We start from the raw sequence: 17,289 nt of genomic DNA, 5'->3' as shown, positions 1-17,289 counted from the left end.
GGCCTTCAGCCCTTCAGCCCTCCAGCCCCATCCTGTTCCCTTGGCCTTCAGCCCTTCAGCCCTCCAGCCCCATCCTGTTCCCTTGGCCTTCAGCCCTTCAGCCCTCCAGCCCCATCCTGTTCCCTTGGCCTTCAGCCCTTCAGCCCTCCAGCCCCATCCTGTTCCCTAAGCCTCGCTACTCTGACTCCCTCCACAGACAACACAACGCTTTACATCACAGGGACTGTCCCCATCTTTTTAAAACTCCAGTACAAGGAAAAGCCCCCAGCTATGGGTTTGTGTGTGTGTGTGTTTTTCCATTTTATGTTTGTAACAGGCTTTTTTTTTTTTTTTTTGCGTAGACGTGCACAATTGCATGCCCTGCTTTCGTGGGAGAACGCACGAGTGTAGTATTCCCAGCACAAGTGTTCCCATGAGGATGGGTCGCTACACATAAGTTTTCCAAAATTCAAGAAGTACATTTCATTTCATTTCATTTCAGAGGGAGAGAGCACGTGCGTGCATGCAGGAGGGGGGTGCAGAGGGGGAAAGAGAGAGAATCTCAAGCAGACTCTGCGCTGAGCGCGGAGCCTGACGCGGGGCTCGATCCCACGACCCTGAGATCACGACCTGAGCGGAAACCAAGAACCCGACGCTTAACCGACTGAGACACCCAGGCGCCCGCCCCTCTAAAAGTACACTTTAGCATCTCTGGTCTTAGGTATGTACCCCAAATCATTCAAAGCAGGGACTCAAACAAGAGCGTGTGCACCCATACTCATCACAGCACTATTCACAATAGCCAAATGGTGTGGAAATGACCCATGCTGGATGCTCCACATGGATGGAAACATCCGGAATAGATAAATCCATGCACAGAAAGCAGGCTGGCGGGTGCCAGGGCTTGGGGAGGGAGGGACCAATCAGAGAAACTTTAAGTAGGTGTGGGTTTCCCTTTGAAGATTTTTTTTTCTTTTTCCTTTTTTTTTTTTTTTTTGAAGACTTTATATATTTATTTGACAGAGAGAGAGTTAGCGAGAGCAGGAACACAAGCAGGGAGAGGGAGAAGCAGGCTCCCCGCTGAGCAGGGAGACCGACGCGGCGCTCGATCCCAGGACCCTGGGGTCATGACCTGAGCCGAAGGCAGATGCTCAACGACTGAGCCACCCAGGCGCCCTGAACATTTTATTTTTATGTAATCTCTACGCCCAACATGGGGCTGGAACTCAGGACCCCGAGATCAAGAGTCGCACGGCAGCCGGGTGCCCTGCAGGTCTGCCTGTGGAGTGAAGGAAATGTTTTGGGAACAAGGGAGAAGCGAGGGTTGTACAACAATGGGAATGTCCTGATAGGTCACTTTCAAATGGCCGATTCTAGGTTATGTGAATTTCAGGTCAATACGTGATTTTTTTTTTTAGTGCATTTCACCACCCATCTCCTCCCAGCTCACAGCCAGGCTCACCTAGACATACGGTGCCTGGACGGGTCTGCACTTGGAGCCCGACTCCTGACCACCTTCCTTCTTCATGTGGTGTCACCTGCTTTGTAAACTGTCACACCCTGACTCCCGCGACATCAGGTAGTGGCTGCTCAAGCCCTACTCAGGGGAACCAAAGCAGGGCCTCCTCCCCAGCGGCTGCTGCTTAGCTCACCTGCTGGGGTAGGCGGACACGGTGCACTCCACGGAGTCCGGCCCCGAGCACCTTCCTGCTCTCACCACAGTGTCGAAGGCACCCCCACACACAGGGACGGGCACGCACACGTGCACACAGAGGTCACGACCTGAGCACCAGCTGGCTGGAGGAGTCCTCCAGAGGACGTGACCGCCGGCTGACCAGCCAGCTGGATCCCGGCCTTTGGAAACTCCTCACTCCCTCCCTGTTCCGGGAACGTGCATCCCCTTTGCCTCCTCCGCTCCCAGAGGCTGCCCCAAGGATACGGTCCTGAGAGACGGATGGGTGCTGAGACCATCCATAGGGTGCACGCGACTGAACCCCATTAAGGCCTCTTTAGAAACTTAAGGTTCGGGTGCCTGGGTGGCTCAGTCGTTAAGCGTCTGCCTTCGGCTCAGGTCATGATCCCAGGGTCCTGGGATCGAGCCCCACATCGGGCTCCCTGCTCAGCGGGAAGCCTGCTTCTCCCTCTCCCACTCCTCCTGCTTGTGTTCCCTCTCTCGCAGTCTCTCTCTGTCAAATAAATAAATAAAATCTTTTAAAAAAAAAAAGAAAAAAAGAAACTTTAAGGTTTGGGGGTGGAGAGGAGATCTCAACTTGGGACACCCAAAACAAGCCTCAAGTATAAGTTCCCTTGCTCCTTATGATGTGAAGTGTTGGGGTTCGGGAGCAAAGGGTCAAGAAAGAATTCATGAGGCATCTTCGGTGAAGAAAAGGTGGTTTTATTCAAGCACAGGGACAGGACCCTTGGGTAGAAAGAGCTGCACGGGGGGTCGTGAAGGGTGACTGAGTATATACTTTCAAGTTAGGAGGGGGTTAGGGACAGCGTGAGTCTCTAAGGGATTTGGAAGTAAGGTTTCCAGGACCTTGAGGGGCTAGCTGTGGTTAGGACAAGGTCATTTACTACAGTCTAGTAAACCCTTAGTCATGAGACCCTTCAGATGTATATCGGGGCCCATATGATTGGGGGATGATTGCTAACATATACCTTGTGGGGGGAGGTGGGTAGAGCTAAAGGAAGTTTCCAAATCCTGGATCCCAGAGTTCAGGCTAATGTCAAGCTAAGGCTGCCTTTTGCCTCTAGCAGAGTATTCACATTGAGGCAGCTGAGTTCCTGGAGGAAGGTCACTCTGCCTGTCCCGAGAACTTGTCAATGGGCTCTAGGTTGTAAGGAAGTTTAATTTTTTTTTTCATTAGCCTTTGTTCTCCCCGGCGCGAACACCCGCGCCTGCCCATCTGCAGGGCTGCCTGTCTTGGCCTGGCCCTGAGCTCCGAGCAGGCGGGTCTGAGGTCTCACCCCCGAAGCCCCGAGGCTGTGAAGCAACACAGCGCTCCTCTCACCCACCTCTGTCCCCTCCCCTCCCTTCCCCTTCCCTAGGACCCCAAAGAGCCCTGAAGAAGCGGCAAGGTGTACATAATAACATAACAATAAAAGAGGGTTGGCTGGGGGATGAGAGGGATGCAGACTAGGCCGCAGCAGGGTGAGCGAGACCATCAGGCGTCCAGGCCCGTGAGGCAGGGACAGCCACTGTCCCTCCCACAGAGCACAGCACCTGCTAAGAGGTGGGTGCCCCACAGGACTTCCACAGTGGGGAGCTTGGCACTTCTCTTTTCCAGTCCAGGTTCCCCAATGCAGGTGCACCTCCCCGCTCTCCAGCAGAGGCCCTATACAGTAGGAGGGAAAGATGGAAGGAGCCTGGATCCTGGGACCCCCCCAACATGTGGCGAAGCCCCCTGAGCAAGGAGCGTTCAGTGGATGCACCGTGATCGGGACACAAATGTCCCTGTGCCGAGCCACGGAGGTGGGGCATTTACTAGTTAAAGTGGCCAGTGTGCAGAGTTCTCTCTGGAGGCTCGCCCCCCCTTCCCCTGCCTGTCTCCCCCTCCCCTGCTGGGGCTACAGGTCCCTTCGATGACCCCTGCCCACAGCACTCATGCAGCCTGGAACACAAGGGCCTCCTGCTGCCCCACCAGGCCAGAAAGGAAGGAATGGTGACATCTCTACAGAAACAGAGAAGGGGGAGAAGCCACGCCTGGTAAGGGAGGAGGTGTGAGGATGTCACCTGCTGGACCCCAAGACCTGGCCTTGACTGCCCACCTGCTTGGACTCACTAACCTTTGTCTTACATTTTCCCCTAAGCTCTTCTTTCCAGCTTTCCTCTCAACTCAGGCAAAGGAAACCCCAAACCACCTCCCCCAGGTGATGGTGGCTCTCCTGATGAGACCCCCCCCCCCCCCCGCCCCCCCCACCCCTGCCCTGGGCCAGCCGGACCGCCCAGGCCCTTTGAGCTCAAGCGGATGCACACCTGCGCAGATGGACCCTGGAGTCACCTCTGGAATGACCTACAGTCACCTTCACCTCATTATAATACTAAAATCTCCGCCCAGGGAGAAGCCCAAGCCCCACTTACTAACATACAATGTACGGACAGGCATGTTTCCTTCAGGTGCGTGCACGACTGCAGCCCCCCTCTACCTAGGATGACAAGGCTTCCCTATCAAAATATTCATCCTAACCCTAAACCAAAGGAACCCGTCCACCCTCACTTAGGGAGTCAGGGCTTTGGAAGCCATTCCCCGGGGTTCTCCTTATTTGCTGCAAATAAAAGTTTCCTTCGTGGGGCGCCTGGGTGGCTCAGTTGGTTAAGCGACTGCCTTCGGCTCAGGTCATGATCCTGGAGTCCCGGGATCGAGTCCCCATCGGGCTCCCTGCTCAGCGGGGAGCCTGCTTCTCTCTCTGACCCTCCCCCCTCTCATGTACTCTCGCTCTCTCAAATAAATAAATAAATAAATCTTTAAAAAAAAAAAAGTTTTCTTCATGCGACAAATTAACCTGGTGCAATTTCAGACTCGGCAAGGAGTGAACTCATTTTGATTCCGTTACAAGGATGGGGGCGGGGGCGCCAGGCCGCTGTGACTGTATTTGGGGATGGGGCCTCGTGGGAGGTAATTAAGGTTAAATGCGGTCCTCGGGGTGGGGGGGCCTGATCGGTAGGATCGGTGTCCTCAGGAGAGGCAGGGACACCAGAGGTGGGTCTCTTTCCACGCGTGCCCAGAGGAGAGTGAATGAGCACACGGGGAGAAGGCAGCCTATCCACAAGCCTGGAAGAAACCGACCTGCCCACACCTTGATCTTGCACTCCCAGCCTCCCTCACTGTGACATAAAGCGTGTTGTTAAGCCACCCGGCCCGGGGTGCTTTGTTCCGGCCACCCCAGGAAAGTCGGAGGCTTTACAAAGGGGGGGGTGGGAGCTGAATTCGCCTGCGTACCTGCAGGTGAGACTGGCCAAGCACTTCAGGGTAGATGCTTGCACCTTACCCGGATCGGGGAGATTCTCTGATTCTGGAAGACACGCAGAAAGCACAGACTTGCCAGAAAAGTCTCTTTATGATAGATCCTGACAAGGAAACTGCCCGGTCCCCTCTCAGATTGAGGTCAACGGGCGCTCTGGGTCGACTCGGTGTCATGAATGATCTGTGCAGAGCAGACGGTCGCTGCAGGTCCCAACGCCGGAGCTATCGGCCCTTTGTTTAAGACGTCTCCTACTGGGTTATAAAAATAATGCTTGGCCTTCTGGATTGGTTGGACCTGCCCCCACTCCCTGCTCTTTGCCACCCTCACCCCAGCCCTTCATCCCACCCCCGTGATCCTTCGCACTGAGGTTTGCTTTCCTGGCAGGGTGGATAGGGAGCCAGGCACGCATACAGCAGGGAAGGGGGGCTGAATCCGGAACAGAAGGGCAAGAAGAACAAGGCACACAGAGGGCTGAAAACCACCCCCACCTCTTGCCCAGGCCAGCACTGCTTGAATGCACCCTTTCCAGCTTGGATTCCTCTCCCCAGGGCCAGGGGACTGTGCCCCAAGAGCCAACCACAGCCTCAGATGAGCGTGCCCCGGACTTGAACGGAGGAGATTACCACACACACACTCGGCTGGTCCCTTTGAAAGGTTATGGTAATGCAGGTTGAAAGTTAAAATGTAAATTATTCCGGATTTTCAGGTAAAATCGCCTCTTTGTCTCCGTTAAAAAGCTTTATTAAAATTACAGACAATCGGAGATTAAAAGTTTCGTTTAAAGAACTTTCATCACCCAATTGTTTCTTATTTAATTGTAATTTCTAAGTCTTGGGGAAAAAAAAAAAACAAAAACCTTGTGGGTAATCTACTTTTCTTTGGTCCTAAAATTCTATCTTGCTAATTTCAATTCTTTCTCATGGATCTGAATTCGTTTCTCTTCTTACTCTAATAGAAAAACATCATTCCAACTTGTCTCTGAAGGGTACTTATTCAAAAGACAAGATAGGAAAATGTGGTTTTCACCTTCCAGTGTTATCTGGTGCCCACTGAGCCAAGAAAATTTAACGAGAAATCCTCGAAATTCGACTAACAATACTGAGAAGAAAGTTGCACAAACCTGCGGCCTGAATCTCAGGGCAGTGAATAGAATTCTCCTTGGTGCCCTCGGGAGGGAGACCTACATCCATCAGCTTCTCGCACCTGCGCCTCGGCTGGAGTTGCATTTCTGCAGGTGAAACCGTGAAAGCCAATTTCTGTTTACACTGAGGCCAGGGAGTCTCGTTGTTAATTGGGGAGCAAAAGACAGCCTGACCAAACGCAAAATCCAAAATCCAAGGGAGCCACGGACTCAGGATCACCATGCTCGCCGTGTCCGGGTGAGGGCGGTAAGGGGCTGGAAATAAGGGGAAGGAAGCCTTCCATCTGGGACGGAACAACTCGGCCGCGTCTGAACCGACACTCGCGGGCTTTCCAGAATCCGTTGCCCGCATCCCCTGGGGTGCTCACAAACCGACAGAGGAGGCAGGAGACAGGTGTTCTGGGCTCATTTTCCGGGCGCACACACTGAGGCTCCGCGCTTCCCGGGGAGGGCAGGCTCAGCCAGAGGGAAGCTTGCGCGCAGCCCCTCCCGGCTTTGTGCCGACTCCCTGGGGGTCGTGCCCACGAGCGCGCACCCGTACAGGAGCGTGCACACGCACGCACACGCGCGCACTCCCACGAGCGAGCAGCGCTGCCGCCACCACGAAGCCCTCCGCTGCGGCGCAGGACCTCGCTTGCGGGGCTCCAAACTCTTGCACAGGTTTCCCACACCCTCCCGGCTCTGCCTGCCTCGCTCCCAGACCCTCCGCAGCCAGGCCTGGTCCTCACACTCCCACCACGTTTGCTCTGCAAGCCTCGCGCTCTTCCAAAACTGAGGCCACACGGAGCCAGGCCCTCCCCAGCCGGGCGCACCCCGCGCTGCGGTCCTCTCCTCCCGCCTCCCGCCGGGACGTCGTGCTGGTCTGGAGTGTCCTGGCCGTCAGGGTGCCCGGCGCCGTGTCCCTGCGCTCCGCCTGTGCGGGTGCACCTGCTCCCTGGGCGATCCCGGCCCGGACTCGGGGCCTCCGTACCCGTGCGCACCGCCGGCTCCCAGCCCCCGGCCCCGCTGCGCCCGCTCCCCTCGCCGCTGTCCCGACGAGGACCGCCCCCCCGCCCCGCATTTCCGACGAGAACGCCCCCCCAGGTCCCTCCCACCTCATTCCGGGTGAGGATCGCCTGGCACTCCCGACAAGGACCCTTCCTGGCGTTCCGGATGAGGAGCACCCCCGCGCCCCCACCCCAGCCCGCAGGCCTTGGCACCACAGAGCCCCTGTCACACTCTGCTGTGGTGCCTGCATTCCCCCCCCCCCCCCCGCCCCCAGTGGCTGTGTCCTCGCGTTCCGGCCCTGGCCCCTCGCTCCCTCACGTCCAGGCTCCTCCCAGGAGCGGAGGGAGCGCGCCTCGGCTCTCTGCGCGGTCCGCCCCGCTGGGTGACTCGGTGGGCTCGCCGCCCCAGTGCCCCGCTGTCGTCTCTGCCAGTCTCGCGCCCTGGGGGCGCAGGTTCTCTGGAAACCTTCTGCCTCCCAGGCAGGACTTAGGGTTCTGGTTCTAGTTAGGATGGATGAAGCACATTCCACCCCACCTCTTCCACTGAGTGCAACTAAAACCTCTGGACGGAATGTAAAAACCAGCTCTTGGAGAACTCTGAAAAGTAAATAAGAGCAGACAGGGCGCCTGGGTGGCTCAGTTGGTTAAGCGACTGCCTTCGGCTCAGGTCATGATCCTGGAGTCCCGGGATCGAGTCCCGCATCGGGCTCCCTGCTCGGCAGGGAGTCTGCTTCTCCCTCTGACCCTCCCCCCTCTCCTGTGCTTTCTCTCATTCTCTCTCTCTCAAATAAATTAAAAAAAAATAAAAAAAATAAGAGCAGACAGACGGGTAGAGACATCAGACTCGAACAATGACCCACATGGTGGTGAGCTTCCTTTTTGCTGGGGGCGGGATGGTTCCTTCCATGTGGCCTGACTTGGAGTTTAGGGCAGCCCAAATCCTGGAAGTGTGGACAAACACAGACGGGTAACACTCCAAAAGGGGGGACCTCTAGCCAGAGGACACGCAGAGATGCCGTGGCATGCAGTTCTGCTGCCTCTCCCCACCCCACTTCGTGGTCCCTGCGGGTGAGTGGTGGCGGCAGCCCCGCGGGCTCAGTTGTCTGGTGCAGAAAGTGTGCAACTGCTCAGGGACACTGCAGCCCAGCTTCCTAGCGGGGGGCACCAGGAAGCGGCGAGCTGGAAACCGCTGTGGGCAACATCGCGGAGCAGATGGGGCCAGAGAAGCAGATCCTTTGGATCTGTGTGAGAAATCCCGGAGTCCCCCCTGAGCTGTGCATGCAGGGGATGGACAGAATTCACATAGCAGAGGTTTTAAGAACTAACCTAGAAAGTAGACACTACCCAGGACCCCGACTAGTCCCTGGGGAGCACAGGTGTGAAGGTGACCAGAATAGTCCTGCAAAGCCTTTGAAAATTGAATTCGCATTGGATGCACAACCCACAGAACGTGCGACAGGACTTGCAGAGTGAGTCTAACTGGGTTAACTGCCTACTAAAACAAGACGGGGGCCTGGGTGGCTCAGTTGGTTCAGTATCTGCCTTTGGCTCAGCTGATGATCTCAGGGTCCTGGGATCGAGCCCCGCATCTGGCTCCCTGCTCAGCAGAGAGCCTCCTTCTCCCTCTCCCTCTGCCTGCTGCTCCCCCTGTTTGTGATCTCTCTATATCTCTCTGTCTCAGATGAATAAATAAAAACAAAAGAAGAAAGAAAGGAAGGAAGGAAGGAAGAAAAAAATGGTAAAAAAAAAAAAAAAAAAAAAGTCATGGAAGCATCTATCTTTAAAAATTCATGGCACTGTATGCAAAACAAAACAGAACAGCCACCAGCTAGCAGGGCTCTTGTCTTATTGTTTGGGTGGCCCCAGTTCTGCCCCCTGGGACTCAAAGAGAGGAACCTACCCTCTGGCTTCAGAAGCAAAAGTCAGCTGTCTGTGCAGCCCCGGGACTAGGACAGGACCGGGAAGGGGTCTCCTGTGACCCCAGGCTCACGGAGAAGACCTAAGGAGAGGGATGTTCTGTGGCACCCGCAGGGCTGTCAAACCATAGACTGTGGGTCTCGCGCACGGATTTGTTAATTCAGGAAGTCCCGGGCCTGAGGATTTGCATTTTTAACACGTTTCTAAGTATGGCTCAGGTTGGGAGTTGAGGACCACCCGTGGAGAGTCACTGGTTCCTGTTGCCTAAGCCGCTCTGAACTCACCTGCAGGGCATCCCGTGCTGCTGGAAGGGAACGTACCTGAGTCCTCCGTGTCTCAGGGTGACTCAGCCCTTCCCCCAGGACAACGCCCTCCCTCGGTGCGGGACAATAAGCAATTCTTAGATGGACGGAGTGGTCCCTGAGCACGCCATCCGGGTTGGGGTGATTTAGGGGGTAGTAATCATTGAATTCACTTTGTGGGAGATGAAGCCCTGCAGCTGAACCCCAGGGATTACCTGCTCCTACCCATTTGGCAAAGTCAACGAGAGGTTTCCACTCCCTGCGCGCTCTGCGGAACACTGATTATAAAGGGGAGCCAGGCCCCCTCGAGGGGGGCCCTAAATAATGACAGTCTCTCACCGAGGAGCAGGCAGTGAGCTACCAGCCCGCAGGAGGGAGGCGCCTGCTCCACGGAAGCCGGTGGAAGCCTCCCGTTTAGCATGCTCCGGATAGCCCACAAGCCCCTGTCATTCCAGCGTGTCCCATGGCTCAGTACACGAGATGTCAGGGGAACCCAAGCTCTGGGTCCTGAGCCCGCTCTCCAGAGAGGGGCAGACAGCAGCGTGAACTGGACACTGCCTGACACTGCCCAGCTCACCACAAGCCCTTGGGGCTCAGACCCCCCGGGCTGCGCACGTGGCCAAGGATGAAAGCATGGATGGTTTTTGTTTTGTTTTGTTTTGTTTAGATTTTATGTATTTACTTGACAGAGAGAGCACAAGCAGAGCACAGGGGAGGGTCAGAGGGAGAAGCAGGCTCTCCGCCGAGCAGGAAGCTGGACGCGGGGCTCAATCCCGGGACCCTGGGATCATGACCCAAGCCGAAGGCAGACACTCAACCAACCAAGCTACCCAGGCGCCCCAAAAGCACGGATGGTTTTAGCGGACAGCGAGGGGCAGGTAGGGACTGGCTCAGCAGTCACAGAGGGTCCGTGAAGGAGTCAACCCCACAAGCTGTCCCTGGGAGCAGGGGATTAACTCCCTAACCTGAGTCTCCTTGGTGGCTTTCTGATCTTTTTTTTTGAGGTTTTATTATTTTTTTAAGATTTTATTATTTTTTTTAAAGACAGTGAAGCTATCTTCTGTCTTTATTTTTTTTTTTTAAGGTTTTATTTATTTATTTGACAGAAAGAGACACAGCGAGAGAGGGAACACAAGCAGGGGGAGTGGGAGAGGGAGAAGCAGGCTTCCCGCTGAGCAGGGAGCCCGATGCGGGGCTCAATCCCAGGACCCTGGGATCATGACCTGAGCCGAAGGCAGACACTTAATGATGACTGAGCCACCCAGGCACCCCAAGGTTTTATTTATTTTTTTAGAGAGAGAGCAGGGAGGAGCAGAGAGAGCATCTTCAAGCAGACTGTGCGCTGAGCGCAGAGCCCGACATGGGGCTTGATCCCAGGACCCTGAGATCATGACCTGAGCCGAAACCAAGAGTCAGACACTCAACCGACTGAGCCCCCCGGGCACCCCTGGCTTTCTGATCATATGACGTGAAAAGCTGGAGCCCACCTCTGAAGGAACAGAATTAGGTGCACTGTCTCTTAAAGCAAGCTTTTCCTTGATTTCCTCGGTTGTCAGAGGAGAAGCTAAGACCTCATTTGGGGCACTTTCCCGCCCTCAGGCTTTCTCCCCGCAGGTGGCTTGGTCAGGGACAAATTGCCTCCACTGCTCAGCAACCAGACTGTTTAAATGTTCTAGTCCATATTCTGGCTCTGTAGTACATTTTAACTCAAGTCTCTTCATCAGATGCAACGTGAATTCGTTTGGCTTTGCATTATATCACAACACGAGAGAAGCCTTTCCAGTTTTGCAGAATGTGTGCTGGACTGCATGCTAAAGAATTTTTAGCACTTTTCAGACAGGCAATTCATTTCAGAGGCATTTTGCAGGCAAAACTTACTCATAACTTACTCATTCTTAACTGTTTTAAAGGTATGACACAAAGGTGCTTCATGGTCCAATACAAAAAAGAAGGGAGGAAGGAAGGGAGGAGGGAGGGAGGGGAAGAAGAGGGCGAGAAGGACAGGGGGAGGGAGGAGGGAGGGAAGGGGGGAAGGAAGGAAGGAAAGAAAGAGGGACAACACGGGCATCAGGTAGCAAAGCAGCAGAATGGGGAAGGCGCGCGTCTTCTTGCTCTCAAAGCCATCCATGACCTCTCCCGCCTGCACCAGGGAGCTGCCCTGCGTGCATCTGGGGTGGTCCTTCACACCTGGCACCTGACCTGTGTCAGGGCGGTGGGCCTGGAGTTTGAGCCTTCGCTCCTCTCCCTGACGGTAAGGGCAGCCTCTCTGCAGGGAAGGACCAGGAGCTGCAAGTCTATAGCAAGGCCACACACCGGCCCTGCCACCCATGGGGCCACGGAAGCCACGGCGATCCACTAAGAACAAGAGCGAGGGCAGCAGGTCTGAAGACATACGGTGTGGCCCGTGCCCCAGAGCTGTGATCACCCACCCCCCGCAGCAGGTGCCTCTGGGTTCATGAAGACGCAGAAAAAGCATGCAGCCCAGCCAAGCCGGGGTTACAAGGATGCACGGCCCTTTGGTGTAAGAACTTCCCAGTGGCACAGTGAGAAGGTATGACAGCTCCCGAGGGAGAATCCGGAGACTTCCAAGTCAGGAGGGTTTAAGTGAGAAACAGGAAGCACTGATTATGTCCATTTCTCCGGGTGACAAAGCCCGGCCAGCCTTACTGCCTTGTGCACCTGCCTGTCCGGCCGCGTCCCCACGCGTCCCCACGCAAGTGTTCAGAACCGGAGGGATTCCATGCCAGTGAATATTAACACGTTTATGTGAATAGAATTTCCAATAGATTTCTACCCAAGTAGAAATGTGAATAGATTTGAAACGAATCTTCTTTTTTTCTGACAGGAAGTCCATTGTGACTGATGGGGCAATAAGGATGAGTTTTGTCATTTGGAGTATATGACCCATACCTGAAAATGGACTGGACTACCTTTTCAGCTCCGAGGCTTTCAAGCAAAAGTACAATATGGGGACGCCTGGGTGGCTCGGTTGGTTGGGCGTGTGACTCTTGGTTTGGGCTTAGGTCGTGATCTCAGGGTTGTGAGATCGAGCCCCAAGTCAGGCTCCGTGCTCGGCTAGGAGTCTGCCTGAGATTCTCTCTCTCTCCCTCTGTCCCTCCCCCTGCTTGCACACTCTCTCTTTCTCTAAAATAAATAAATAAATCTTTTTTTAAAAAATAAAGCAAAGTTACAATAGGGGCTCCTGGCTGGCTCAGTTGGTGGAGGGTGGGAGTTTGAGCCCCATGCTGGGTGTGGAGATTACTTAAAAAAAAATCCCAGAAATTGTATCCTTTGCCTCTGTTAAACTTATTTTATTTTTAAGGTTCTAGTAGCTATTTCATGTTTTTAAAGAATTTTTTATTTATTCATTTGAGACAGAGATACAGAGAGAGAGAGAGAGAGCGCGCGCACGAGCACGAGCACGGGGAGGGGCAGAGGAAGAGGGAGAAGCAGGCTCCCCACTGAACAGGGAGCCCGACAGGGGGCTCGACTCGGGGCTCGATCCCAAGATCTGGAGATCATGACCCGAGCTGAAGGCAAACGCTCAACCATCTGAGCTACCCAGACGCCCCTGTTAAACTTATGATAAAAGTTGACGTAAGCTTAAAATTTCACCAGGGGTACACAGATTTTCAAAATTACTCTCAGGAATACATGATCAAAAATTCAAAGGCCTCTGCCTTAAGGAGATTCCGCCGTAGGGTCATTATAAACCTATGTGTACTGTGCTGTAATAAAACAACCTATCTGATCTGCATCCCAGCCCCCTCTTCACAGAGCTTCCAAAACCCTGAGCGATAGAACTGGTTTCTGTTATTCACCCCCGTTAGGGACTCAACGTTTGTGTCCTTCCCAAATCCATATGTTGAAACCTGCCCACCACATGATGGTTTAGCAAGCTGGGCCCCTGGGAGGTGATCAGGGATAGATGAGGTCATGAGGGTGGGGCCCATGATGGGATTAGTGCCCTTGTAAGGTGAGGAGACCAGAACCCCCGCCCCCGCCCCATGGACACTGGTTAGTGTCCTAGAGGGTCCACCTTCCCTGTCAGCACCCCCCCTCCCCTGCCCCCGGACAGAAACCATTTGCAGCTCTACCAGAAACGGACCCCCAGTGGGCCTGGGGCTTCACGGCATCTGGGACGCCGACCCAAGAATAACCCTGAGTCAACCCAGCCCCTTCCCTTGAGAGTCCTTGTGTCATCTGTACCCCCCAGGGACATTGACAGTCACGACACCCAACTTTGGGCCTCGTTTCCATGATCTGCATGTTTCATAGCAACACCTAACTTGGGGGGGTTTAGATACAAGACCAGAGCCCCATGCAGCTGCCTCCCTGTCTCCCGGGCTCTTTCATGGTGCTTCTAGAGAGCTGAGTGGTCCTCCCGACTCCTCACCTGTCCCGTACCCCACAGCGTTCTCCATGTTTGTGCACACTTTGCCCCTTTTGATCCTCACCCTATAAATCTCAACAGATCACACCAGGTGAGTCGGGTCTCCGTCCTCCTCTGCTCCCCCACTGCCCCCCACCCTCCCCTCCCATCCGCTCATTCCCTCCTCTCCAGTTCCAGCTCCCCCGGCCTTCGGGTAGGGATGGGCCCCAGCAGGCTCCTACTGGGTCTAAAGAGCTGATTGTGACCATTGTCGAGAATTTTACCAACCAGTTGTTAACCCCGTTCTGAAAAATTGAATTAACTCACTATGACATATAATTACATGAAAAAGCAAAAGTGAGAAATACTCAAAACTCATCACTTCTCAATCATCTTACTACATGTTACTGCTTTTAATCTACGTAAAATATAAATGGATATTTATATCCAGTGAATTTGTAGGATGCAAATATTTTTTTAAAGATTTCATTTCTTTATTCGTGAGAGACAGAGAGAGGCAGAGACAGAGGGAGAAGCAGGCTCCCCGCGGAGCAGGGAGCCCGATCCCAGGACCCTGAGGTCATGACCTGAGCCGAAGGCAGACGCCCAACGGACTGAGCCACCCAAGCGTCCCCTGTAGGATGCAAATACGCTGCTGTGTGTGTCTCATCCCCAATCCACTGTGTTCAGAGACTGATGCTGGAGGCTTGTGATCCAACGTGGTGGGAGTATTTACACCGTGGAAACACTGTAGTTGGGACTTGATTTATTGTACTATTGATTATCTAGACTTAAGAAAATGATAGCGGAGGGATGCCTGGGTGGCTCAGTCGGTTGAGCGTCTGACTCTTGATTTTGGCTCAGGTCATGATCTCAGGGTCCTGGGATCAAGCCCTGCATGGGGCTCCCTGCTCAGTGCAGAGTCTGCTTGAGATTCTCTCTCTCCCCCTGCCCCCTCCCCCACATTTGCTCACGCACACTCGCTCGCTCGCTCTCTCTCTCTCTCAAATAAATAAATAAATCTTAAAAAAAGAAAAAGAAGATGATGGGGCAGTGCAAACAATACAGATTAAACGTCAAAGCCTCTCACGTCTGCAGCTGTCAGCTGGTGAATAACAGAAAAACTTGAGAAAATGCTCTTCAAGGGTTTGAGGACGAGTAAGTATTTAGCAGTGAAATGGCTCGTGTAGTGATGGAGCAGGGGCCTCCATATATGAGTGCTAAAGATGACAGAGGTTTCGGTTTAATCAGTGTAAGTGGGGATTAGAAATCGTTTGCCAGCAGGTTGCACATTACATTCAACAATGATAAATGCGTTAAGAAGTTCGCAGATGGGACTCGACTCCATCTGTGAGGCCGGGGCTGCATCGAAACCCCACGGTGGCTAAGATTTAAGTGACAGCCTTCTGTGAGAACCAGAAACTTACACCAGGGGTCGTTGCGTATTTGTCACTATTTCTAAGTTGTATATGACACGTTGTTGATGTAGGGAAGATGTTAGGGTTCGAAGCCGATGGCCAAGAAAGAATGCTTGAGACGCCTTTGGTGCAGAAAGGTGGTTTTGTTAAAGCAAGGGGACAGGATCCGTGGGCAGGAAGAGCCGCACGGGGGGCCCATTATATACTCTCAAGTTGGGAGGGGTATAGCGTGAGTCTCTGAAGAATTTTGGAAGCAAGGTTTCCAGGACCTTGAGGGGGCTAATTATTGTTGGGAAAAGGTCATTTATTACCATCTAATAAAACCCTAGTCATGAGACCCTTCAGATGTAGATCGGTGGGCCATATGCTTGGGGGATGATTGCCAACACATATCTTCGGGGCTTTAGAGATAAAGGAAATTTTTAAAGGAATTTTTATATGTTAAAGTAGACTTACAGGATCCTGGTGAGGCCGGTTGTGGGCGGGCGGAGGGAGGGGTGGTTCGGGCTAGGATTGCCTTTTGCCCTTAGCAAAGTATTAACATCGGGGCAGTTGAGTCCCTAGAGGAACGTCACTCTGCTTGTTTCAAGGACTTGTCAGTGGGCTGTAGGTAGTAAGGAAATATAATAATTTCTCCTCTGCCTTTGTGTCCCACTAATCAGGTATAATGCATGATAAACACAAACTTATTTTTTATTAAAGATTTTATTAATTTGTCAGAGAGAAAGAGAGAGCAGAAGCAGGGGGAGCGGCAGAGGGAGAGGGAGAAGCAGACTCCCCGCTGAGCAGGGAGCCGGATGCGGGGCTCGATCCCAGGACCCTGGGATCATGACCTGAGCCCAAGGCACACGCTTAACCGACTGAGCCACCCAGGCGTCCCTAAACACAGACTTATATACACACAAGATTTTTGGAGAAAAAATTGAAATACAGAGAACTTAGTAATTGTCCAAAGTGAGATAAAGCGACTTTGGAGGAAAGGAGACATTCCATTACAGAGAGAGGGCTTTGAGCGTGGGCAGGATGCTTGCACACACTTGACCCACATTTTACGAGGGATGTGACTGTGTCTCTCTTGAACCCAGGTCAAGGCCCTCTGCAGGGACAGCACACTACCTCACCGGGTCCCACGCAGGTCACCCAACTTCTGTGAGCGCCGGTACCCGCGTGGGAAATCCACACGGCCCTTCCCCGTCAAAGCTGGGGGCTTCGCCGGCCCCTGGCCCCCCACTACAGCCTGGGGAGGGTCCAGAGCAGTGGACAGAGGGTCCCAGGGCTCCCCAGTTCCATCCTCCTCCAGGGGACCTGGGATCTGCCTGAAGCAAAACCAGACTGGCAGGCCGACCCCTCTCCGTTCCCACAAAATGCTCTCGGGTTCCAGATTTTCTTCCCCGTACGGGGAGGGAGACACCCATACAAATGGAGATTTCCCTGATGGATGGAAATTTCCCTCACAAAAGGCCAAGTTCTACTCTGTTTTCTACTCTGTTTTCAGAGCTTCCCCTGCCTCTGCCGTTTGTTTCTCCATCGTTAGGCCAGAGGGGCACGTTTTGGGGTGGCCCCCCCATGCCACCTTCGCAGACAAGCCGACGCCCATTCAGGTCTCTCTAGGAATGGAAACAGATGGCATCTCTCCGGACGTCACATCAGGTCCAGTGGGCACCTCACGTAGGGACCCCCTTGCTGCACCTGCTAAACCCTCCACAGGGGGGCAGCTCACCGCCTCCGAGAAAGGCTGGTCCATGGCTGAACGTCCACACTGCGGCCGGTAAATGCCATCCCTTGCTCAAGCCCATGACCTCTGGGAGACCGAGTACAATCCGTTTCCAGGAAGAGGGGCATTTACAGACCGCCCTGCAAACACAGGGAGCCCAGCCACGGACTGGCACGGGCCAGGGTCGGATCTTCCGAACTCCCTCTCTTAGGGACCGTGCCAGGGCTTTATTAACACGGAGGGCGCCTGGCGGGCTCAGTCGGTAGAGTATGTGACTTGCTCTCGGGGTCGTGAATTCAAGCGTAGAGCCTACCTAAAATAAATTTTTTTAAAAAAAATTGGAGTAGCCATGCCCTCTCCAGAAGGGACGAGGTGTGAGAAGGCGAACTGCAGAGGAGGGTCAACCTACTGACAACTGTCCCTCAGCTTCCTTCATGGAGATAAAATTGTGCCCAACTGGTTTTTCTTTCTTCTTTTTTTTTTTTTTTTTTT

The sequence above is a fragment of the Phoca vitulina genome, unplaced genomic scaffold (genome assembly GCF_004348235.1).
Source record: "Phoca vitulina isolate PV1807 unplaced genomic scaffold, GSC_HSeal_1.0 scaffold44, whole genome shotgun sequence".
Classification (NCBI taxonomy): domain Eukaryota; kingdom Metazoa; phylum Chordata; class Mammalia; order Carnivora; family Phocidae; genus Phoca; species Phoca vitulina.
This window is presented reverse-complemented; position numbering follows the sequence as displayed.